This window comes from Sus scrofa, chromosome 2 (genome assembly GCF_054392235.1).
Source record: "Sus scrofa isolate SSC_HxYL_T2T_F1_AM1 chromosome 2, Sscrofa_HxYL_maternal_Yorkshire_Landrace_v2.0, whole genome shotgun sequence".
Lineage (NCBI taxonomy): Eukaryota > Metazoa > Chordata > Mammalia > Artiodactyla > Suidae > Sus > Sus scrofa.
The window spans coordinates 117730069-117757385 of NC_139384.1; the positions used below are offsets into that span (position 1 = coordinate 117730069).

General features: G+C 33.4%; 1 protein-coding gene across 1 annotated transcript in view; it reads left to right on the top strand.

Annotated features, from left to right (window-relative positions):
* The window catches only part of LOC146405656 (uncharacterized), a 118253-nt gene extending 91777 nt beyond the window's left edge, over positions 1 to 26476 (top strand). The window contains exon 3 of the mRNA XM_085015289.1: positions 25269 to 26476. The gene's annotated coding sequence lies outside the window, so the exon portion shown is untranslated. The remainder of the gene's footprint in view (positions 1 to 25268) is intronic.
* The last annotated feature ends 841 nt before the right edge of the window (positions 26477 to 27317 follow it).

The window sequence follows — 27317 nt, forward strand, 5'->3', positions numbered from 1 at the left end:
CTGAAGCAATTTTGTGGACAGAGAGCTTGTGCTGTAGAGGCCACACTGGAGAGAAATGTAATTAGCATGTCCTCATTGATTATAAGCCCAGAAACACTGAAAAGAAGAAAAAGCTTGAAGAAAAAGTAGAATACTATTACTGAAATAGAACATCTAAACAAAGTTTCTCAGGGTATTTTCTAGAAGCCAGCAAATGATTTACAGATACTTTCTCCTGGAGTCTTTCAACTAAAGGGTCATTAATCTCCTCCACACTTTCACATATTGAATCCTTTCCAAGAAAGGATTTCTGGTAAGAACAATAACATTGTTTTGCATTTTAGCTCACGGGTGTAGACTTTGATGTGTTAGTTTTCCTTTCAACTAATTAAGTTTTCATTCTACTCCCCCAAGTTATTTTTGTCAGCATTTGTTTCAGAAAACATTGTAAAGAAAGAAAAATAAGCACAATAGACTTGGAATGACCTCCTGTCTATGACAGTGGGCACAGGCCTGGATGCCAGGGTGCTGGGGGGAGTGGGGGGAAACTGTTCCAAAAAAAACAGACTGACTTTCCATTTGAGAAAGGAGTGCATTACTTCACAGGTTTTTGGAAAAATCCTCCCTGTGCTCAGGGTTATATCCTCTCAGAGAACTAAACATAAAACACAAATTAAAGTAGACAAAGTTTAAAATGTGGCATATTGCATTTATGGGTTTTATTAAAAGCAACATGATACTAGTACTAAGTTTTTATTATTTCTGAATTTAGATGAGGATGATGTACTCACTTATTAATGTACTTTACCATTTAACTAATGGCAGAAATCTTCCTCCACCGTTTTGATTATGATCAACCTGGGGGGGAGAAAATCTCTTGCATCCTGTTTTTTTCCAAAACTTAGAAAAAAATACAAACTGTAGGAGTTCCCCTTATGGTTCAGTGGATTGCGAACCTGACATAGGAATTTCCATCATGGTGTGGTGGAAACAAATACAGCTAGGAACGATGAGATTGCAGGTTCGATCCCTGGCCTTGCTCAGTGGGTTGGGGATCCGGCATTGCATTGTGGTGTAGGTTGCAGCCATGGCTCAGATCCTGCTTTGCTGTGACTGTGGTGTAGGCCAGCAGTTGTAGCTCTGATTAGACCCCTAGCCTGGGAACCTTCGTATGCCACAGATGCAGCCCTAAAAAGCAAAAAAAAAAAAAAAAAAAAATCTGACATAGTGTCCACGAGGACGCAAGTTCAATCCCTCGCCTCATTGAGAGAGTTAAGTATCCGGTTTTGCCACAAGCTGTGGTGTAAGGTCGCAGATGCAGCTGAGATCTGGTGTAGGCTTGCAGCTGCAGCTCCAATTCGATCCCTAGCCCAGGAACTTCCATATGCCACAGGTGTGACTGTAAAGCAAAAAAAAAATTTTTTAATTATATATATATTTAAATATATATATATATGTGCATATATATATATATATATATATATTTAAATGCCTTCTTCCTGGAAAAAATCATGTTACACTAATTTTCCATGATTTGAGGTTTTAGTTCAATAAAAGTATCTAAGACTATTTTGTTTATATGAAATCACATTCTCAAAATATTTCAGTGACAGATTTTTCTCTTGTTATCATTTCCATACTCAAATAGAGCTTTTTCTAATTTCAGGATTTACATTAGAAAAAGAGTGTTTACATTTTGTATTAATCACCTGGGCTACAAACAACCCCAAATCTCTGTGGATTACCACTGCAGAGGCAACTTTCTAGCTCCTCTAACAGTTAGTTTGGAAGGTAGTTGGAATATGGATGGCCTTCTGTGTGGTGTTTCAGGCTCCTTCCATCATATTCTAAAAGTCAGTAGGGTCTTGAAGGAGTTTTCTTTTGGATCATTTATATCCAGCTAGCAGGTGTGGCAAGACAGTAAAGAAAGCACAATAGCACCATAGCCAATTTCACTTTAAAGAGATATAGGTTAGTGAATACATAATAGTTTCTACATAGTGTGGATTTATTTTCATTTTTATTGGGGTATTAATGTAAATATATTTATAGGGAAACATCTTTTGTTGTTGTTGTCCTGAAAATGTTCTTGAATAGTGTATTTCCCTAATGAATTCATCTTATTTCCTTTTGTTCATTCTTTTTGAGATCTCAATGTTTACATTTTTTTTTAATTATAGCTGCCTGGATGGATCATTCAGACACCTTAGTTTTTATTTATATTTTCTTCAGTTATGTTTTGCTGTCTTTTCTGGAAGGATTCCATTATTTTAAATCTCTTGAGTTTTTAATACTGCTATTATATTATTAATTTTCCAAAGTTTTATAAATGTTTTATATATATATAAGAACAATTCAGTATATCTACATAATACAGCTATATAAGGTAATATATATATACACCATCCTGTTCTTTCTAAAAATATCATCTTTAATTTCTCTGTTGATATTCAGAATATATTTTGACACATTTTCAAATTATTTGTTTCCTAGAAAAGTCTATGTATTTGCTCACTTTTCATTTTTCATATCTTAGACTTATCTCTGATTTGAGAATTCTTGTCTCTCGTAATATTTAAGACTAGTGCTTAATACATTTATTTAAAGCTATACATAGTATAATGGAGAGTGTTAAGAGAGGGTCTAACTGCGCAGTTTTGAATGAAACATTATACTTTTTGATTGAAAGATTTCCCAGAACACAATTTTCCATTTTCCTTCTTGGATTACAATGACCTGGATGAAAGACAACTGAGATTCCCAGCATTAGAATATAACCAATCCTTAATCTCTACATTTTCCGTATGTTTTCTCCAAACTCAACCCTGCAGTTTCCAATAGTCTTCTGTTTAATTCTCTTTACAACTTCCATCTTGTACTATGGTGGGATAGCAAAATTACAGCCTGAATAGAGCAAAAAAGGGAATGAGACGATTGCAGCTTCTTTAAAATTTCCTCCAGTCTTACTTCTTTTAGCCTTGCCCATATCCTGCAATTGCCAAGGTGTCTGGCAGTGTTAACTTTGGAAACTTTGGGAGAATTCCAATAGGTAAAAAAGTTTCTTGGTTTTCCATACTGCAAGCATGGATTAAACTCTGACCTTCTAAATCCTTTACCACTTGACCATCTCCTTTTAATCTTCAAAAATGCTTCTCTTCCTCTGTCCTCTCTTTTCCTTATTAAGTTCAGTGCTTTGGGTCAAATTGTTTAATCTGAGCCACATTTTTTCTTCATCTGTAAAATGATAATATTCTTCTGGAGTGTATTGAGAGTTAAAAGATTATAGTGATATGTGAAAGTGTCTTTTATATACCTGGTATATTAGTGGATGATTCACAATAAGAATGAATTTATAAAAATCGGGTCTTGAAATATAGAAAAATTGAATAGGGAAACAGTGTTCAAGCAACTATTCATGGGAATGGGTCTTTGTGCTCTGTATTTAGGATTAATTAGCTTTCTTGTATATACTGATAGGGCAAGGCCAATCCCACACTAGAAGAGAAGCTACCAGTTCTGGTAGATAAGTACAGTAACTCACCCTCTGAAATTTCCTCACTACTTTAGCTTTTTTTTCTTCCTTGAATTCATTTGGGTTAAGGAAATCCACCCAAACTATTATAATTTAAACAAACAAACAAAAAAATGAGTTCCCATTGTGGCTCAGTGGGTTAAGAACCCAATTACTATCCATGAGGAGGCAGGTTGGATCCTTGGCCTCACTTAGTGGGTTAAGGATCTGGCATTCCCACAAGCTGCAGCATAGGTAGCAGATGCAGCTGGGATCTGACGTTGCTCTGATTATGGTGCAGACTGGCAGCTGCAGCTCTGATTCAACCCCTAGCCTGTGAACCTCCATATGCCACAGGTGTGGCCCTAAAAGAAGAGACACCCCCCCCCAACATATTCTACTAATGATATAAAAATAGGGCAGATTCTAGAGACACACACATCTTCTTTCAACCTAGAAAAGTAAGGTCTGTCTTTTAAGAACTTTTTATTAACTTATGTGCCTGAATTGTAGATGGGTTAATAAACGGTGACTTTATAAAGACAACAATTATATTCAGAATATAAAGGAACTTCACAAAAGTGCTTTATGAAGTATCAGATACAATGTGAGCGTTTATTCAATGTGGTAGAGCATGGCCACTGTTGCTTGCAAAGCCCCTATCCTGGATACATACATGTGTGGTGATTCCTGTGTAATGTGTAGGACCTGTTAAGTTGAACAATTCCAGGCAATATGTCATGGTTATAAATCTAATACCATGAATACAGAAGTGAAAGTCTCTAGAACATGCAGTTCTAGAACAGTTTCATTGTCATGGAGGCAGCCATATGATCTGACTATTGGATAGAAGTAGGAGGGAAAATTGACTGAGTTCCTCTGACGTGGTGTTTAGCTACAGTGAACCAACTCATAAACCAGATGTCCTCAAGAGGTCAGAGAGGTCACAGGAGAGTTTTCACTGCTTTACTATGTGTTGTATCTTTTGGTCTATTTGGGGGGGGGAGTTTAATATTTTACTTAGATAAATACACATTTGCTATCATCATGAATACATACCCAAATATCTGATTTTTTGCTGACCCATTAATTTCCCGAAAGCTTTTTAAACAGAAAAAGAAAAGCTACCTCTACTATAACTACAATAATAAAACCAGCTTTTGGTGCTGTGAAAACAAGTTTTCTTTAAAAACATACAATGTTTTCACTCACACAGCATCCTTCTTCTCCCAAATCTGTTAGGTAAACCCACTATCATTATATTCATTTGAACATTTGAAGTATTCAGATGAAAAGCATTATGGAAGTACAAACACCCAATAATGAGTACTATTTTTTACTTTAAAGAGAAAATGCTACTTCTCCTTAATGTGACTTCCTGTTATATTCATCTTAGATCTTTCCGAATGCTATTATAATGTATTTCTAGAAAAAAATTCTTACCTCTGTCACATTTTTAAAAACCTAGAATGACATTATAACATATACTTTTAGAGAAAGCTCTTATTATTTTTGTGGTTCTCAAATCAGGAATCAGAAGTTACCTATTGTTTATTAGATGGTCTATATATGTTGAGCTCCAGGAAAGGCACATTGGAGCATGGTGTGAATCTGAATACCGAATACTATATTAGAAAAAAAAATTAGGTAAACTGCATCATATGCAGTTTCTCTTATTAAAATTTTTCTTTAAAAATAGGCTTTTTAAATACTCTCTGATGACATGCCACTGCAATCCTAAAGCATCATGAGCACCCTATAAACCGCAAAACTTTATTTCAGTCTTAGAAATAACATAAATAAGAATTTCAAAATATATTATTAATCTGATTCTTAGTATACTGTGGGTTTTTGTAGAGTAAATTAAAATATAATTTCCTAAAATGTATTTTGCAGAAATGTAGTCTCTCAAGATGCCCCCAAAAGAAAACAATTCTGCCGTACATTATATTTGGAAATCATATACCATGATCCCTCTTTGGGTCTTGAACATGTGTTAAATATTAATACCTCAATAAGTCCTGAAACAAACAAGATAGATAGATATATAGGTAAGTAGACAGATATACAGATAGATTTGAGTTAAAGTTACAGTTTTCCTTTTTAATTTATCCTAGAAAGTTCTTTTTCTGCCTGACCTGCGGTACTGTCTGTCATAATTATGGTTCTGTAGAATTTGTTTTGGGAAAAACTAAAGTCAGGTGAATATTAATGAACCTTAAGTTCAAACCAGCATTATATGCCTGGCATAGAAAAGCCTCTGTGGAGTAGAGCATGCTGTATAAATGTGTCTCTGTTTTTAACAAGAAGAAAGATCAGGGGCATGGATACCCTGGCTAGTTGTGAGAAGTGAAAATGCTGGTAAGTTATTTTATTGGTTTGCTTAATCCTATCTTAGTGTTTATCAACTTATTGTTTAGTGCTCTAGCTGTTTTTCTACCTGTAATGTAATAGAAGTATAAACTCCTGATAGCTTCTCTTTCATTATATTGTGTATTTTATTGATTTCATAACATTTATAATACTGATGTCATGGTATATATTTACTACTACCTTTCAAATGACTCCAGGGATTCTAAAATTTTAAATTAACATTGAAAAGTGATAGAAATTATTTCAAAAGTTATTTTTTTATATTCTAGAAATTGTTGCATATCCCATATGATTTGCAACTGAGCAATCACCAAACTTTAAATATACTGCTCATATGACTTGTTATAATCAGTATATAGCAGGTTTTTTCGGTAACATACTTGGGAAGATGCTGTGTGATTTACCTTTAGCACATTTTAAGTATTTGTCATTTTTGAGTGTCATCATGAACTTAGACCCTTCATAGAAGCAACTTGATAGAATTGACTGCAATTACTATTTTCTTTTCATGAAGCTCAAATTGTCACTATTTGGCAGGAGGGGACTCTGCTACTCTGGCTTCCTCATTCTTATTGGTACTATTTTAGACATCTTTGAAATTATCTTTACTTTCTGATAGTAGCAAGATTACCCTGGGTTATCTTGACTTTTCTTGCTCCAAACTTTGATTTAGCTGACTCTTAAGCCAATATTAGAGAAATACATTTGGGTGCTCAATTTCACTGGAAATAGCCCTAAGCATGAGTGGCAAGCAGGGCAACACCAGAAGTTTCAGAACTCCCTTATGTCTAAGAAGGGATTTTAAAATATTTATATATTATGAGGTTATATTTATTTATCTAGTTTAATTTTAAATCTATAGAATTCTTATCTTGTTCTGCTATAAAATGTATTTAGTGCCCTATTCATTTTGTTGAGCCAACAGCTTAATCTCTTTCTGTCATTATAGCTTTTGTTATCAACTGTGTTAGAATATGTTATTTATTTGCTATCAAAGAACATCATTAAGCAGTAGTCAGTTTCCCATTTATGTTACTAGAATATTTAAATAAGTATGTAAGCAATGTAAAACAATGAGTAGCATTTAAAATTTTTTTCCATAGGCTATCTAAAATTTTTTTTGGATTTTATTGTATATAATTTTTTATGAATTTTATTTTTCCATTATAGTTGATTTACAGTATTCTGTCAATTTGAACTGTACAGCAAAGTAACCTGGATATATATATATATAAAATGTTTCTCACATTATCCTTCATCATGTTCCATCACTAGTGACTAGATACAGTTCCCTGTACTATACAGCAGGATGTCATTGCTTATCCATTCCAAAGGCAACAGTTTGCATCTATTAACCCCAAACTCCCAGTCCATACCACAAAATATTGAAAACAACTCACAAGTCAGTTATTTTCTGTCATTGATTTAATAATATATAGAGATGAGTAACAAAATATATTTTGGAATCAAATATAGTGGTCAGACTTAGGCTTAATTTTAAAGCAAGGTTTGAAGGATAGTCAGGCAGGATTTCTGGAGGACTGACAAAGATACAGAGTTGAAACAGTTCTTACTTGGACCTGTACTATGTCATTGGATGGAAATAACCAGGAGTATTATTATTATTATTATTAATGTTATTATTTGTCTTTTTAGGGCTACATCCACAGCATATGAAGATTCCCAGGCTAAGGGTTGAATCAGAGCTGTAGCTGCTGGCCTATGCCACAGCCACAGCAACATCAGATCCAAGCCATGTCTGTGACCTACACGACAGCTCATGGCAATGCCAGATTCTTAATCCACTGAGCAAACCCAGGGATCATGGATTCTAGTCAGATTTGTTTCCGCTGAGCCACCATGGGAACTCCCAACCAGGAGAGTTCTTACCTGAAGGAAATGGTAAGAGTGATAATGGTGAATAGTACACAGTTTCTTTTTTAATTGTAATGTAGCTAGATTAAAAGCATACGTATTATTTAAAACATTTCTGAAAACTGAGGCTATGCAAAATAGCAAGAAATTTGAAAGCAATGAAATTAAGTGAGGCTGAAATAACTCCTAAAAGTATTTGCTGTTGACTCTTGGCAAGTGCATTCTCAAAATGCTTTAATATGTCATCACAGGAAGTCCCCATTGTAGCTCAGCAGTTATGAACCCGACTAGTATCCATGAGGATACTGGCTCCATCTCTGGCCTTGCTTGGTAGGTTAAGGATCTGGCTTTGCCATGAGCTGTGGTGGAGGTGGCAGATGCAGCTCAGATCCTGAGTTGCTGTGGCTGTGGTGTAAGCCGGCAGCTATAGCTCCAATTTGGCCACTAGTCTAGGAACTTCCATATGCTGTGGGCACAGCCTTAAAAAGCAAAAAATAAATAAATAAAAAACAAAATGTTATCGCAGAGCAGATATTAAGGAACCATAAAATAACCACACTGTCGTATGTATTTAGCAGGAATGATTTTGTAAATAATCAGATCTTTCCTCTGTGTGTTTAATGGAGATCGCTAGCAGTATGTAAGTGAATAGAAGAATAGTTTTGATTGCTATTAAAGGTAAAAACCAGGTGCTAAAACACACACACACACACACACACACGTGTACATGCCTGTGTGTGTATTTGTAAGATCACTCCAGGAGGAGCAATACCAACCTAGATTTAGATAAGAACCTTACGACTCTGTGTTATATAGAAGTCCAACTAAATTAAAATAACTAAGCAACACCCTATAATAAGTAAATGCAGAAGACTGACATTTTAATTTTACTCATTAATAAATATATTTGTATAATGTTCATTTTTTATATATGACCAGATTAATATGGATATTGATAAAATTCACAAATTCACAGAATGATAATATGTTAGATTTATGTAATAGTTTAAAATTGCATATTTTGCAAATACTTATATAGAGTCTTCTCAAATTCATAAGGGTATTGAAAAGCAAACCTTTTAATATCTTGTAAGGGAATGAAACTTTTTTTATATAAAATGAGCTGACTTGTTTTATTTGTTTCAAATTGCTTTTCATGTTGACAGTTTAGTTTCAAAGTAATAGTTAACTTTCTTAGGTCTTAGATCTTTTCCTCAGGAAATAGATTGCAAATTTTCTACATCAATTTATAGGATTGTTTTTGCATTATCAACTTCTAATTGTGTCAGCATTAACATTATTTCAAAAGAAGAGATATTTAAAAATTTGGCTTTAGTTCTGTATAGTTACCATCAGTATTGCAAATTGATTGATAGCTAGTTTTATGTCAGTGCAAGACATTTTTATTTCCAATCTTATTACCAGTATTGATACAAACTTATTCTTTGAATAAAGTGAAAGCATGCAGATGGCATCTATATATAGACAAGATGTTAGCTCTTTATTTTTATTTGGATAAGAATGTGTACTTTGAGGAAAGCTTTAATAAATAGAATAAACACATTATGAGGAAATAGGAAAAGCTGGCAAGAAAAGAATATCCCCCAAGTATTGTTTTTATATTGCCTATGACTGTGAAATAACAGATGTTTTCCTGAGAAGAAAAGCTAGCCGAAAGTTGATGTGATTACATGATTGAATAAAATACCGGAAACAGCTGAAATGAAGAGTAATACATGTGTAATAAAATAAAAAAATCATATCTTTTCATTTTCAGAGGGAAAGAGCAAAGTTCATTTAGACTGAAAGTTTACTTGCTAGTCATATTTGGGTCTAAATTTCAGAAACTAAAAGGTGATTCTAGTATAGTTTCCATCACCATTTTTAAATATTTCATTTTTACATTGTGTTAAATCTTGAGAGTTAGTGCTATATTGATTTAATCCTTGTCAGTGTTCAATTATGAAGACTTTATCTAAACTGGGTAAATGACAAGCCTCTTTCCTAGAAGTTGTTTATTTCCTTATAGCCCTTTGGTTTTAGTGAGGCCTCAGAATGTTCTTCAGGTGCTTTATTTGAAGGTTGGTGGCCTGCTTATTTAAGGAGACTTTTTTTGAAGCTATTGCAACAGCTATCATTAAAGTTATATTTTTAATATCTACCACACTGAAGCTTTATGAAGTTAATTTTGGAAGAAATATAAGAAAAGACCACATCAATTTAATTCATCTGACAGATAATGCTGACTAGTTATATGAATACTATAAAAGAATGGACAACCTCAAGAAGTACTAGTGTGTGTTTGGGAGGTAACTTTTCCTTGAATTTTGCTGATAAATGGACTATGTTTAAGGTTAGAGTGTTAAGATGGATAAACATTAGTGAAAATAGTTTTGATTAAGTAGTAATGGTGTCAAACACATACTAAGCTCTTCATGTATTTCTTACAGATAGGAAAAGAGAAGTTTACTTTTCTAAGCTTAGATAAATTAGGTTACCTAGCCAAAGGACAAAGTTATCAAGTTGATAACTTTGACAGTTGAATCAGTAGAGAAAATTACATATTTTTGCACAGTTTGAACTACTTCACATATGATCCAGTTTTATAAGAAAGATGGAGAATTGCAGCTTTTTCTTTCATTGTCCCACTTTGTCACAGATATATGTGACGATCTCATGGCATGGCCTCTTAACATTTCTCTTTCTTATTGAATGTCCTGTGTTGAGAGTCACAGATGATTCCCCAAGAATTTGTTGCCTATAGTGCCCTCAGATAAATGAGACTGAAGATTGCTGTGAATGGCAATATTTCATTCTTTTTTAATGGCTGCATAGTATTCCATTGCATGTATGTACCATGTCTACTTTTATCTGCTAATCTGTTGATGGACTCTTAGGTTGTTTCCAAGTCTTGGCTCTTGTAAAGCCAAGTTCAACAATGCTGTGTGGAACACGGGTACATGTATCTTTTTGAATTAAAGAATTTTTGTCTTTTAGTGGTATATACCCAGGAGTAGGAGTGCTGGATCATATGGTAGCTCTATTTTTAGTTGTTTAAGAAACCTCCATACTGTTCTCCATAGTGGTTGTACCCATTTATATGCCCAAAGTATTTTAAACACTTAAAATACAGTATGTGTTGTCATGGTATGATCCAACATATTAAATTTTACTTTATTAGCATATTTCAGAATGTATAATTTAATTCAAATTGTTATATTGGAGCCAGAGGCAAAAAGGAAAGATCAGTGATATCGAAATCTTGTTCTTTTAATTCTCATGGATTTTTTAAATTCTTTTTATTTATTTATTTATTTATTTATTTGTCTTTGCTATTTCTTTGGGCTGCTTCTGCAGCATATGGGGTTCCCAGGCTAGGGGTCGAATCGGAGCTGCAGCCACCAGCCTACACCAGAGCCACAGCAATGCGGGATCAGAGCCACGTCTGCAACCTACACCACAGCTCACGGCAACGCCTGATCGTTAACCCACTGAGCAAGGGCAGGGACCGAACCCGCAACCTCATGGTTCCTAGTCGGATTCGTTAACCACTGCACCACGACGGGAACTCCTCGTTTTCTAATATCTCCCTTTCAATCCTTGAGCAGCCACTTTCTAGTAACACATGAGTGATTTCACCCTACAAATGTACAGCCCAGCCCTTAGTCATGGACTTACAAGGAATCCCCATGTTGGCTTCTAAATTCCAATCTCTACACAGCCTCTTCCTTATCAGTTCCCTGGCTTGCAATGACTTGCCACTTCAGCTGACCAGAGCTCTGATCTCTGCCTCCTCAGTACAGTGCGGCTGCAATGCTCTGCAGAATTCCGAATGTCTGTGTAGCTTAAGTTTCCACCCAATCAGAGACTTCCAAAATCATGGAGTCATTTCTGAGTTCTGTCAGGGACTGCAGCTTGGCACTGACTGTGGTCTACTTTGTGAAACCAAATGCCATGTATGCTTTGTCCAGTTTTATGCTTGTTTCCAGCATACAAACTATTCCAGTTCCAGTTTATTCTACCAAGCCAGCCTCTGCCTTTTAGAGGGAAACACGAGGAGTTCCTGTTGTGACAGGGAGGAAATGAATCCGACTACAACCATGAGGTTGTGGGTTCCATCCCTGGCCTCGCTCAGTGGGTTAAGGATCCGGTGTTGCTCTGAGCTGTGGTGTAGGTCACAGACACATGGCTTGGATCCTGTGTTGCTATAGCTATGGTGTAAGCCAGCAGCTGTAGCTCTGATTAGACTCCTAGACTGGGAACCTCCATATGCCGTGAGTATGGCCCTAAAAAGACCAAAAAAAAAAAAAAAAAAAAAAAGTGAAACATGAAATCTAATGATTTAGCTATTGATAAGCTACTATCAAAGTTTCTATGGAAGTTTGACTGAAAGACTATATCACATCTTCCCCATGGCTACTATAACCTTTGGGATAGACAGAAAATCTCTCTTCTTTTTTTCTCCCTATTTGATTTTCAGAAGAAATATAAAAGAGAAAAATTGATGTAACTGTAGTAGTCCAATTCTAACTTCTCTTCCAGAAACCTGGTAAAAACTATTCCACTCAATTTTAGATGTTGAGTTAAATTCTCATTTTTAGCCACAGGGCTAATTTTAGGTGTAAATACAGTGGATAGTAGATCTAAATAGCTTAGAGAATCTCACAAATCACGTCTTTCCAATCTTTCTCAGTGAAACCCCAAGTCAGTACATACTTTGCTCAAACAGCTGATCCCCTGCGCCTCTCTTACCCAACCCCCTTTCTTAGTCTACATTCTCATTTTGACTCCATGGTTTTTGTGATTGTTTCGTTTAGCATTTCTGTTGACTAAAATATATAAATGTTACAACACTAAGTCAACAAAGCCTCATAGTAATCACGTAGAATAATTCATAAATCTTTTCTCTTCAGCCTGAGTGGTTTTCTGATATCATGATAATGTCTATTACATCAAACTAGAGTGACATATGGTATCTTTGACACTGACGAACCTATTTTTGTCACTTTCTTCTTCCCCTCTTAGAAGAAAACAATGGCTTAAATCACTTGCTTCTGGTAACGAAAAGTTGTGATTAGTAATCTCACATGATCATTGTTATTTCCGTTCTTAAAGAGTTGAGAGGAAATAGGTTTTTTGAAATCATTAAAACAGTGACTTGATTTGTACATCTTAATTCTTCAAATGATCCTTAATAAAAATACCATAAGCTGCCAGAGGAGCCATGAAATCATAGCTGTCACTTATCAGAGAAAATTATATTTAAAATTGATAGATTTAACCATGTTGGACAGTTCACAACAACAGAGGCCAGAAACAATGTAGAATATAGAACAGATGCTAACTAGCCAAATAGAATGAAACAAAAAATAACTGGACAAACAGAACTAATCAAAATTTAAAATACTTCACAATTTTGACTGTTATAATAGGCAGGGGATCTTGACCCAGGTGTTGTTAAAAAGTATGTTGCTATCGGATTCTGTATTTCAACCATGTTCTTTTTTGCACAATATCATTAAATCAATTTTCCAAAGAGTACTACAGTTTTTTATAACTATCTTGATAAGACCCGCTATCCAAGGAGCAATCTTTTAACATAAGATTAAATAAGACAACAACTTCAGGAAGCAGATGGTCTCCTTTAAACAATAAATTCCACCATATATTGAAATACTTCACATGTATCCCACTAGACTTTCAGGGAAAAAAATTCTCAGGAGAAAAAATATACACAACATTATTATAGAAAATTATTTAGAAAATAATGAGAGCTGTGGAAACCGAATTTCCTAAAAAGAAAATTAAGCTATACCTGCATGAATGAACGTTTCTGAGGAAAATAAGATTTCTAAAGCAACAACATTTCTCCAGTTTTCCATAAATTTTGTTTTTGTGAGATTGAGAGGCAAAACATGAGACATAAGTGATTCTCCTTATTCTAATTTATTTTTTCTAGTACCAATTAAAACTAGCAACCACATATGTAATTTTGTAATATTTATTATATGTTGTTTATATCCTGCTTCTAGAAGGGAAGCCTAAAAGTGTCTAGAATTTTATCTCTTCTTTTGACTGATAAGTGCGTAGGCTAATACTGTCATGTAGAAAGCATTTGGTAAATGTCTGTTGATCAAATAAATGGATGAATTAATGAATGAATAAAGGCATGAGAATAAATCTTGCATGACATTTTTAACTAATGGCTTGTTACGAGGTATTATGAAAACCACCTACACAGTGAATTGGACACAGATAGTGAAATATTTCATAAAGGAAAATCTCTTTGTTCCCATATTAAGAATGTAGAGCCCACGTTCATTCACCTATATTATGCTGGTTCACTCAAAACTTTATTTCAATATGTCCCCAAAAAAGACAAACTTCAGTTTTTAAAGACTTTCAGTCTTGCGATCTATCAGTCCATCTGGAGCCAGGGACATGAGGAATTATGTTTCTGAAACTTGTTCACATAGACTTTCTGACTCAATTTTAGTTCTACTGAAATGTTATAACAGTTCCTAGAAAATGAAATGGGCCCATTTTGTTCATGTTGTGAATCATATGAGCTCAGTTCTTCAATTGTATATACCAATTTTGCCATGATCTTTTCTTATATAAGATGTTTTGTCATTACATAATGTAGTGATCAAGTGTAAAATAGTCTCAATCCAGTACTGTGATAATAATTGAACCGAAAGTTAATATCTATAAGAATTCAAATTTATTAAATACTCTGTGTAAAACAACTTATTAATGTCCAAATATATAGTTTTAAGACTTCTACCTGAGAATACGAATCCTTTTTAAAATTAGAGTTTATTATAGTGTGGTGTCAATTTCCGCTGTACAGCATAGTGACCCAGTCATACACACATGTGTATATATATATATGTATATACATATATATGTGTGTGTGTATATATACACATATGTACACACATATTTAATGCTTAAAAGAGAAGTCTTATTATATGTCTGGTCAAATAGTTATCACATATTTTAGATCATCTTCAGATAAGATATATCTTCAACTATTTTTTCAATTCAGCTCATTCTGTGGCACTTATAAAAATGTAACAATTCTAATTCGTGATATAAACACATTAAAAAGGAGGAAACCAGAATTTTATGTTCAAGTAGAATAGACTAAATTTGATTATGAATCAAACTTTAGTTAACATAGAATAATAGATATAACAGAAAGCTATATTTCATGTGATAGATGTAATCCATGTGTAATGTGTAATTCATAGATATAATTCATGGATATTAGACATATATATATATTTATAGTATATTACATATGTACTGTATGGTAATGGAAACGCAAGTTACTCATTTATAGATGCCATTTATTCAAGCAGAAATAAGAACTACCAAAGCTAGTAGAAAGGCTGTACATTTTGATTTTTGTCCTTTTTTTGATGATATTTTGAAATTGTGGGCATTTTGAGTTTTGAAAGATTAAAAGGAGCCTTGAAATAATATCACTTGGGGGTGGTGATCAAGATTTAAGATGTATGTTATAGTGAAATTTGGGATGTTTCACGTGGCTTTGATGGTGTTTTTTATTGATCATTCCCTAAAAGTTATATTTGTGACACTTCTGAGTTTTGGATGAAGAACATATGTAAAAGAGACTAATATAATGAAATATTTAAAATTCTTAGTCAATATGAAATTGAAACCTCTGTGTAACAGTTGGACATTATTTTCACTTTCCCAGTGGCAAAGTACATAAGTAACATAGGAGGGGAACTCTCCTCAGTATATCATTATGTACTTCATTCCATGAATATTTACTAAATATCTGAGAGGCCCTGGCTTTTATAGATTTATCCAGTCACCAAACACTTCTTGGAAACTGTGGTTCCAGATAATATGCTATTTGGTAAGGAGATACAGTGATTCAGGACATGGTCCTTTCTCTCAAGAAGCTTAAGAAAATAGTTGATATAGACAAGTAAATTAATTGTAATATATATGAAAATGTTTCAATTTTTTAAATTTATTAAAATCTTATAATTTATCTAAAAGATTTATGGGAGTAGAGAGGAGACAGAGGAATCCAATATGAGCTTATTCTAAGTTAGAATAATGAATATGTATGAATTAGACCCCAAAATTGTGAGAAGCTCGCTACTGACAGAGGGGTGTTAGAGACATGCCTCAGTATATCACATGTCTGCTTCAAAGGGCAGGTGTGGAGAACTAGTGAAGGATGAGGTTAGGCAGAAACTAAATATCCAAGAGCCTTCAATGAAATACTAGGTTATATCATAGCAAAGGAAGAAAATGAGCACATTAAATTTTAAAAAGAACATCTGGCTTCTGGTGCCAGGAACATAGGCAATTTGACTAATTCTTATCTTCTGAATATAGATTGGCCATAAGTTAAATTTCCAAAACAGTTTTAAATATTATATTTGTAAAACTAATGGGTTTAAAGGGTTTCTTAAGTGGCATTTATAGGTTACAGGTATTTATTTGAATCAAGAAAAAAAAACTGTTTAAAGGTTTCAAGTTTAGAAATTTGATTTACCTTTATTTACTATTGTACTTAAACCAAAAATCTCTCCATATTTTAATTTGAAAAAGGCAAACCATCTTTTTAATGTAAAAGTTTAGAACCCTTTGTGAACAAAACTACATGTCAAAGCTGGAGTGTGTCTCTTTTATGGTAATAGCAAAAAAAAAAAAAAAAAAAAAAAAAAAAAAAAAAAAAAAGAAACCATGAAGACCCCAGTATAAACATTTGGTGTACTCTCACTAGGCATGATAGTTTACTGAAATGAAAGTGAGGTCTTAGTTAATTTGTCATTCACCATGGACATAAAAAGAATTAATATGTTTTGATAAATGACAATACACATATAAATATTATTAAAAGTTTAAAAGGCATCCTTCACCCTTTACACATGGAAAACACATTTGCAAGCATGTTAATTGGAAATACAAAAAACTGGCAGATGTAGGGTCTCTGTAACAATTCTCAAACATAGACACTGAGCATAAAATATAGTAATTTCTTAGATGATAAAATTTTAAGATGCTACAAACTAACAGGGAGGATCAAAGTGACATCAATTAGATGTATCAAAATGAATTAAGACTGTCTTGGGTCAGTAGGTTAACTCCATGAGCAGGTAAGCATAGTCCTAAAATTAAATGTCATGCATGTCTTGGTGAAATTAGATTAAGAAATGTTCTCTTAGGGAGTTCCCATCGTGGCGCAGTGGTTAAGGAATCCGACTAGGAACCTAAGGTTGCGGGTTGAGTCCCTGCCCTTGCTCAGTGGGTTGAGGATCCGGCGTTGCCCTGAGCTGTGGTGTAGGTTGCAGACGCGGCTCGGATCCCGCGTTGCTGTGGCTCTGGTGTAGGCTGGTGGCTACAGCTCAGATTGGACCCCTAGCCTGGGAACCTCCATACGCCATGGGAGTGGCCCAAGAAATAGCGGAAAAAAAAGAAAAAAGAAAAAAAAAAAGAAACGTTCTCTTAATGAAAGAGGAATATAAAGTTGATAAACTCCCTTGACAAATTATGTTAGGACAAACATGAAATAGTGCTACTATATTTCTACAAAGATATTTAAATAGACTGTTATCTTTGCTGTACTAGCTGTGTTCAATCACTATAACATCATTTCTTCTAAAAATTCAAATTTGAAGTCAGTTTTTTATGAGGAATATTCTTAAAACTATTACTTTTCAGTTCCAGAAATTTGGGCTATGATAATCTCTTCTTCCAAATTACCAATTCTAGGTCAGGTATTTTCTTTGTAACAATATTTCTATAGATAACTTTGCATTTCTTTCAAAATAATCTATATATTTTAGAACCCAGGATAATATTGATTATGCAGCATTGTTTTGAAAGTAATATGAAACATTATTAAATATCACTTGAATTTCAGGTGCAATATGCAACACTTAATTTCTTTTTGATAAATGATCATGAATGAATATTTAAGTGAATTAATAAACAAAAACTAGTTTTAACGGTTGAGAAACACAAAGGTGTAATTCTCTCTCTGGGCACTTATCAATTATGGTTGGCTGGTGGCTATCCTTTTTTTTCATCATTAGTCTTTAACTGAGGATGCTGGTTTAGCAAGTTTAGGACAGTGCAGACTACTGCAGCAAAGACAGAAATATATACTGGCCCTTAAATCCTCAAAACTGCCACTAACATTTCATTGTCCTACTCAAGTCATATGGCTGATTCTGATACCAAGATAAGGAAGTATTATGTTCACTCTAAAAATAATTTTATGTTGTTAAACAGAGATACAATTTACTTACCACAGCTAGTAAGTGAAGTGTTTGGAGACTGCAAAAAAAAAAAAAAAAAAGATAACTGCTTTTTTTTGTCCAAAGCCCAACCCTTAATCTCTACACTAGTGGTAAACTAACTTTAGTTAAATAACAACAACAACAACAACAACCAGAATGTTCTTTTAGAAATAAAGATGCTCAGTTCCTAAAATAAAAGAAGCTAAAATCAAGATATAGATGAGGTATTAGTGGGTTGTTTGCATTATGTTATCAACTGTTTGTTTTATTAGTGTTTTCACTTACCAAAATAGTCAATAGAAAAGGGTCTGCAAAGGATATTAAAAGGGTATTACGTCTGGTACAATTGGTATGCTCCATATTCTTATTATGAGTGAAAACTTGAGCATGATGAGAGAAATACAAGACATAAAAATTCACATGCAAATTTTGAAAGAGGAAAATACATCTGAAATGAAACATACACTGAATTACAAGCAAACCAATCAGAGAAATAGAATATTTGAATAATACCATATGTTTACAAAAATATGTGTTTATATTAACTCTCTCTGACTAAAAAAAAAAAGTTTGCATTACTAATGAATTCTGTGAGACACTTCAGAAGAAAATTTGTCCAAGTTATGTAAGCTGTCCATACAATAAACAAGGATAAATCACTACTCAGTTTGACAAAACTCAACTTTAACTCAGGATAAAAATTATTAGCAATCTTGAAATAGTAGGGAACATCCTCAAACTGCTAAAGGATAACCATCAAAATATCTATAGCCAAAATAATATCAGTGGTGAAAAACTGAATAGTTTCTCTTTAAGTGTGGAAACAAAACTAGGATACTTGTTTTCAACATTATTTGGCATTGTACTAGATGACCTGGCCATCCCAATAAAGTAAGAAAAATATATTTGCAGATGTTATGATTGTTTATATAGAAAAATCTCGGGAAATCTGCAACACAGCTAAGACACCAAATTACTGAATGTATAACATTAGCAGGACCCAAGTTTGGTTAAAAATTAACTATATTTGTATAAGCAACAGCCAAGACTGATAAACTAAAATTTTCAAAATGAGAGTTCTCATGTGGTTCAGTGGGTTAAGGAACCAGCATTGTCACTGCTGTAACTTGGGTCACTGCTGTGGTGCTGGTTCAGTCCTTGGCCCAGGAACTTCCACATGCCACATGCATATGCACGGCCACAAAATACACACACACACACACACACACACACACACACACACACGCACATAAGTATTGCTTAGGGAAATTAAATAAATAGAAAGATATACTATGTTTGTAGATTAGAATAGACAGAGCACAATAATAGCAATTCTCCCCATGCTGATTTCTAGACTCAATTACATTCCCAATGAAAAATTTCAGCAGGTTTTATCTCTGGAAATTGACAGGATGATTTTAAAATTAATAAAACATTCAAGACACTTATATTAACCAAACAGTATTTTAAAAGAATAATGTTGGAGAAATTATCTTAACCTTTTTCAAGACTTACAATAAAGCTAGGGTAATCAAGATAGTTTGGTATTCAGAAGAAGTGGCTCAGTGAAAAAGAATGGAGAGTCCAGAAACATAGTCAAACTGATTTTTGTCGAAAGTGCCATGGCATTTCATTGGGAAAAGAAAAATGCTTTCAACAAATCGCACAGAATAAACCAGAGCTGTGTAAGGAAAATACATAAATAGCAAAAAATGTATTTTACTCTTCACCATGCATCATTGAAAAAATGAAAAAGCAAGTCACAGACTGAAAGAATGTATTTGTGCAACATACATCAGACAAAGGACCTATAACTACATAAGGTGTTCTTACTAATTAATAATAAGATGACAGATAAAATAATTAAAAACGAGGAAAAGACATAAATCAAAATTTTGCCAAAAACAAGGCTAAATATAAGCATGTGAATAAGAAATAAAATAAGAAACAAGAGCCAGTAAACTTAGGAAAAGATGATTCATTCATCAAAATTAAAAATGTTTGTACTTCTATAGGCACCTGAAAGAAAGTAAAAAGACATCCACAAAGTGGGAGAAAAAAATAGCAAATCATACATCTGATACGAGACTTGTATCTAACATGTGTAATAATCTCTTACAGCTCAATACTAAGGTAAGTCATCCAATTTAAAAATGAGCAAAGAATACAAACAGATATTTCTTCAAAGAATATATAAAATGGACACAAATATCCTTGTTTGATCATTTCAATCAGTTCCAGAGGTCTCTATTACTATCTTCGATTTCCTGAAGATTTTAGTACTTTGTTTATATATATAAAGTTTTCAAGGGAGACAAAAATATTTATGTTAGCTATATATTTTTGTCAATTTTATTGTTTATTATAGCATTGCTGTCTACTTTATTTAGTGAATTTGTCTTGGGTATTTTTTACTTGGTATCCATATTACATAGAAATTTATTAAATGTTACCATTTCGTTACCTGTGCTTCTATACTGTCATGAAATCTGAAACCTCACACGAATGTACATGTTTTAATTTGATGTGGCTCCCTTAATATTAATTCGCTGTTACCACCACAGTTCATTTTGTGGTACTCTATTGATTACTGAGAATTAAGGAACATTCTTTTTATTACAACCATTCTGAGGACAGTTTTTTTTTTAACCACTATATATAAATACATATTATAGAAGCTGTATGTAAGCTAAATTATTTGTAGAGATAAACTTATCAAGAACCATAAAACAATCCTATTATAATTATTTGGTCATGTTAAGTTAATACCTAAATAAACCTGTTATAATGATGGTGAATTTCTGTACAAACTTGCCTCAAACAATCAGTAGTTTTGTCTTTTTTTGTGGAAGACACTGTATAACTTATAAATGAAGAATAAAAGAGTCTATCTATCAAGAATGACATTATAATTACATCAAATATATTATTAGAAAGTCAAAATTAATTCCTCTGCCTGTGGTCTGTTTTCTTCTTGGTCTCATTTGTCAGCTTGGCAACTATGAAAGACTTTCATGATTTTCTAGCATTATCTTCTATTAAGAAGATAATTGAATAAACTTAGAAAATCCATCCCAAGCAAAAAATGGAAAAGGCAGAAAATGTTCAGGAAAATGACTTGCATTGTATTTCATTTTACTAGTTTGACTTATAGGAAAGTCAGACTTTTTAGCCAGCCTTTACCAGTAATAGGAAGAATGTGTTATGAAATCTGTTTGCACTCATACTTTGCTGTTCACAGTTTTAGGTGGAAAGTATAACTTGGCAGAAAATATATATATATTTAAATTTCTCACCTACTCTCTCCCAGAGGCTTGAGTTCTTCAGAAGGAGTCCTTCTGTCATGGTAATTGCATTCCCCTGGCATGTGTAAATGTTTAATTGGGCCAAAGATTCTCAAGTATAAAACTCAGATAACAGTGAGGTGAGTCATACATCCTAGATATGTGTATCTCTTTTCCTCATGCAGAAGTTTTCCACATATACTCAAGTCTCAGTAAGTCCCAGTAGGCAAATTAGGTAACAGTGATTGAAATGATATGTACTTAGCTAGTTAAACACCAAAATTAGTGTTTTCAGTCCTCAGGACTTGTAATCATCAACTGATCAAAAAAGTTAGGTTTTTGTCCAGATAAACCAATAGATCAATGCAGCAGAAGACTGATGAAAGAGAACTGTAAATATATGGAAGTTAACTTTTCATAAAGATGCAAAGGCAAATCAATGCAGGAATATAATCTTTTTAAGAAATGGGTTGATTTCTTACTCTAGGAGGTGGATCTGAGAAGATGTTTCTGTCATTTATGTCGGAGAGTGTTTGCCCTATGTTTTTCTCTAAGAGTTTTATAGTATCTGGTCTTATGCCTAGGTCTTTAATCCATTTTGAGTTTATTTTTATGTATGGTGTTAGGAAGTGTTCTAATTTCATTCTTTTACATGTGGCCATCCAGTTTTCCCAGCACCACTTATTGAAGGGGCTGTCTTTTCTCCATTGTATATTCTTGCCTCCCTTGTCACAAATTAGTTGACTGTAGGTGTATGGGTTTAATCCTGGGCTCTCTATCTTTTTCCCCTGCTCTATATTTCTATCTTTGTGCCAGTATCTCATGGTTTTGGTGTCTGTAGCTTTGTAGTATAGTCTGAAGTCAGGGAGCCTGATTCCTCCAGCTCCATTTTTCTTTTTCAGGATCTCTTTGGCTATTCTGGGTCTTTTGTGCTTCCAAACAAATTTTAAAATATTTTGTTCTAGTTCCATGGAAAAAAATGTCCTTGGTAATTTGATAGAGATTGCATTGAATCTGTAGATTGCCTTGAGTATAGTATAGTCATTTCAATAATATTAACTCTTCCAATCCAAGAACATGGTATGTCTTTCATCTGTTTGTGTCACCTTTGATTTCTTTCATCAGCATCTTATAGTTTTCAGAGTACAGGTCTTTTGTCTCTTTAGGTAGGTTTATTCCTAAACATTTTATTCTTTTTGAGGTGATGGTAAACGGGATTGCTACCTTAATTTCTCTTTCTGATCTTTCATTGTTAGTGTAAAGAAATGACGTAAATTCTGTGTGTTAATTTTGTATCCTGCGACTTTGCCAAATTCATGGATGAGCTCTAACAGTTTCCTGGTAGAGTCTTTAGGATTCTCTAGGTATAGTATCATGTCATCTGCAAATAGTGATAGTTTTACTTCTTCCTTTCCTATTTGGATTCCTCTTATGTTTTTTTTACTTCTCTGATTGCAGTGGCTAGGACTTCCAAAACTATGTTGAATATAGTGGCGAGAGTGAGCTTCCTTGTCTTATTCCTGATCTCAGTGGGATTTTTTTCAGCTTTTCACCATTGTTCGCTGTGGGTTTGTCATATATGGCCTTTATTATGTTGAGGTAGGTTCCCTCTATGCCAACTTTCTGAAGAGTTTTTATCAGAAATGGGTGTTGGATTTTGTTAAAGGCTTTTTCTGCATCTATTAAGAGAATCATATGGTTTTATTCTTCAGTTTGTTAATGCGTTGTATCACACTGATTGATTTTCGGATATTGAAGAATCCTTGCATACCTGAGATAAATCCCACTTGATCATGATGTACAATCCTTTTAATGTATTGTTGGATTCAGTTTGCTAGTATTTTGCTGAGGATTTTTGCATCTATATTCATCAGTGAAATTGACCTGTAATTTTCTTTTTTTGTATTGTCTTTGTATAAACAAATGGAATTTAATTAAACTTAAAAGTTTCTGCACAGCAAAGGAAACCCTAAACAAAATGAAAAGATAACCCACAGAATGGGAGAAAATATTTGCAAATGAAGCAGCTGACAAGGGATTATTCTCCAAAATTTATAAGCAACTTCTATAGCTCAATACCAAAAAAACAAGCAACCCCATCAAAATGGGCAGAAGATCTAAATAGAAAATCCTCCAAAGAAGACATTCAGATGGCCAAAAAACACATGACAAGATGTTTAACATCACTAATCATTACAGAAATGCAAATCAAAACCACTATGAGGTACTACCTTACACCAGCCAGAATGGCCATCATCAAAAAAGTCTACCAGCAATAAGTGTTGGAGAGGGTGTGGAGAAAAGGGAACCCTATTACACCATTGGTGGGAATGTAAATTGGTGCAACCACTATGGAAAACAGTTTGGAGATTCCTCAAAAAACTAAAAATAGAGTTACTATCTGATCTAGCAGTCCCACTCCTGGGCATCTACCCAGAGAAAACCATGACTTGAAATGACACACGTACTTGAGTGTTCATTGCAGCACTATATACAATAGCCAAGACATGGAGACAACCTAAATGTCCATGGACAGAGGAGTGGATCAAAAAGATGTGGTGCATATATACAAAGGAATATTACTCAGCCATTAAAAGGAAAGAAATAATGGCATTTGCAGCAACATGGAAGGACCTAGAAATTATCATGCTAAGTGAAGTCAGTCAGACAATAAGCAACTAACATAAAATGCTATCACTTACATGTGGAATCTGAAAAAAAGACACAATGAACTTCTTTACAGAACAGATACTGACTCATAGACTTTGAAAAACTTATGGTTTCCAAATGAGACAGGTTGGCAGGTTAGGGGATGCACTGAGGGTTTGGGATGGAAATGCTATAAAATTTGGTTGTGATGATTTTTGTACAACTACAAATGTAATAAAATTCATTGAGTAATTAAACAATGAAATAGGTTGAGCCAATTGAATATTCATATATAAAAATAATAATTTTGATCCATATTTTGTACTATATACACAATTACCTAATTAATTCAGATATATCATGTCCATAAACATAACAGCTAATATTAGAAAACTTCTAAAAGAAAACATCAGAAAAAATCTTTGTGATCTCACTTAGACAGGGATGCCTCAGATATCACACTAAAAGCACAAGCCGTCAAAAGAAAAAATTCAAACTTCATAAAAATTGAAAAGTTTTGCTCTTTGAAAGACGCTATTAAAATATTGAATGGATAAATTACAGACAGGGATAAAATCTATGAAAATTGTACATCTGACAAAGGACTTATAACAAAATATTTAAAAAATACTTTAAACCTAATGACAAGACAATGAATACTAATAAATAATGGGCAAAATATTTCAAATGGAATGTCTTCAAAGAAAAATATATGAATGAAAATGACTGAAGTAAATTATGGAAAGAGAAATACATATTTTACCATTACATTATACTCTATATAATGCAAATTAATCTATAGTGTCCAAAAGTAGTGCAGTGTTTTTCAGGACAAGAAGAAGGCAGAGAGGGACAGAAGGGAGAGATTACAAAAGGGTATGAGACAACTTCTGGAGATAGATTTATTCATAGTCTTATTTATGTTGATGGTTTCCTGGAGAATGTATCTACATACACAGTTATATAAAAACAGCAAATTTAATGTTTAAATATGAGCACTTTTCTACTTTTCCATATGTCTCATGTATCTCAATAAAGATGCTGAAAAGAAAAAAAAAACTAGAAACATTCAAAACTATAATTATAGTTGATTAATAAATTGGTACAAACATTTATGGTATGTGTAACCATTCATTTATTGAGAGACATCTGTGCTTTTCCCAACTTGTGGTAATTACAATTAAAGCAATAATGAATATTAGTGTACATGTCTTATGTGAACATAATTTTTCATTTCTCTGTGATAAATGCCCAAGTGTACAGTTGCTGCCTCATATGATAATTCCATGTTTATTTTTATAGGAAATTTTTGAAGTCTTTACTAGACCATAACATATTAAATTCCCACCAGCAATGTGTATCCTCTTGGGTATTTGGAGTTATCATTATTTTTTGTTAGCCATTCTGGTAAGTGTATAATTATGTCTTATATAGTTTTGTGTTTCTTTATAATGGCTAATGAGATTAATCTTCATGTGCTTTATTTTGCCATTTGTACATCCCCTTTGGTGAAATATCTTTCATGTCTTTTATTTCTAATTAGATTGTGGTTTTTTGGTGGGTTTTCGGTTGTGTTTTGGCAGATAGGGATAAAGGAGGTAGGTGTTTTATAAAGGAGTGACATGAGGCATCCTTGTGGTGATTCCGTATCTTGACTGTGGCAGTGGTCTCATAAATCTACACATGTGGTAAAATTACGTAGAACTAAATACACACATATACACAAATTAGTAGAAGTAATACTGAAGAAATCTTTGAATAATATCTGTGGGTAGTATCAGTGTCAATACCTTGGTTGTGATATTGTACTATAGATTTAAAAGACATTACCATAGAAGGAAATTGGGTAAAGAGTATACAGGATATGCCTGTATTATTTCATGCTACTGCATTTCTATCCACAATTATCTAAAATAATTTCAAGTAAAAAAATTGAATGGTATATTGTCAAAGCTATACTCAGTGTAAAATAAGGCAAAAGATTTAATCAATAAAGAGTTAATACATTGTTGCAGCTGTGGGGTAGCTCACAGCTCCAGCTCAGATTCAATCCCTGACCTTAATATATATTGAATTTCGAACTCAAACCGAAACAAATGTAAAGGGATTAACTGTCAAGGTTTATGTTAGGTATGAGAGAATGTACAGTATCAATAAATTTAATGTGTTCATCGTGTATTGCTCAGCTCATATGACTTTGAGAATTATCAAAATTGTGTCATATTTTACATCCATTCCTACCTTTAAAAATTCTCCAACAGTGTTGGAAAATATGGAGTAACCTGTTGTGGCTCAGTGAATTAAGGACCCCACATTGCCTCTGTGAGTATGCGGTTTATCCCTGGCCTCACTCTGTGGGTTAAGAATTCAGTGTTGCTGTGGTGTAGGAAGCAGATGCAGCTCCATTCCTGTGTTGCTACAGCTGTAGTGTAGGCCTTAGCTGTAGCTCCTATTCGACCCCTAGCCAGAGAGCTTTCATATTGCAGCAATTGTGGCTATAAAAAGAAAAATATAATAATGTTGGAAAGTAAAAATATTTCCTTGATATTGATAACTATAATCAATAGTAGAAAATTATTCATTTTCTGTAAAATTACCAGATGGAGGATAGAATGGAATAATCACAGAGCATAAACATATTTTAATAAAATTTAAAACTCCATTTTGTATATATGTATATTTGTCTATGCATACATTAGCAAAGATAATTTGAAGAAGAACATAAATTAGGGTTTGGGATTTTTTTTCGGCCACAACTGGAATTTCCCAGGCCAGGGATTAAACCCTCGCCTCAGCAGCTATCAGGGCCACTGCAGTGACAAAACCTTAACCTGCTGTGCCATAATTGAATTCCAACCAGATTTTTTTTTAAGGTATCTCAGATACAGTGTAAATAGAGAGTAAAATAAAAGTTGCAGTTTACATTCTTATTATACATTTTTCGTACACACACATATTTTATATGTATTATGTATATTATATATGTTATAATGGCACTTTCTTATTTATTGTTATCGTGACAAAAATATTAAAGAATATTAAATTGTAACTAACAAAACTATTACAAAGGCTAAATATCTACAAATTTAAAAAATACAAGTTTTAAAGAAAACGCATTTAAAAATGAATACTATGGAACTAAAAAGATGCTTGCATAGATGGAAAGAACTCCACATTCTAGGTTGTGAAGTCTTAATATTTTATATATAGTGTTTCTACAGAAATGTACTTGTGAAATTGTTTCAGTTGGGAATGTAAGAGAAATATAATTCATCTGAGAATAGACATGATTAATTTTAAGTAATTTTTAAAAAAATGTATTAAGAAAGATCTTTCCTACCAAGAGTGTGA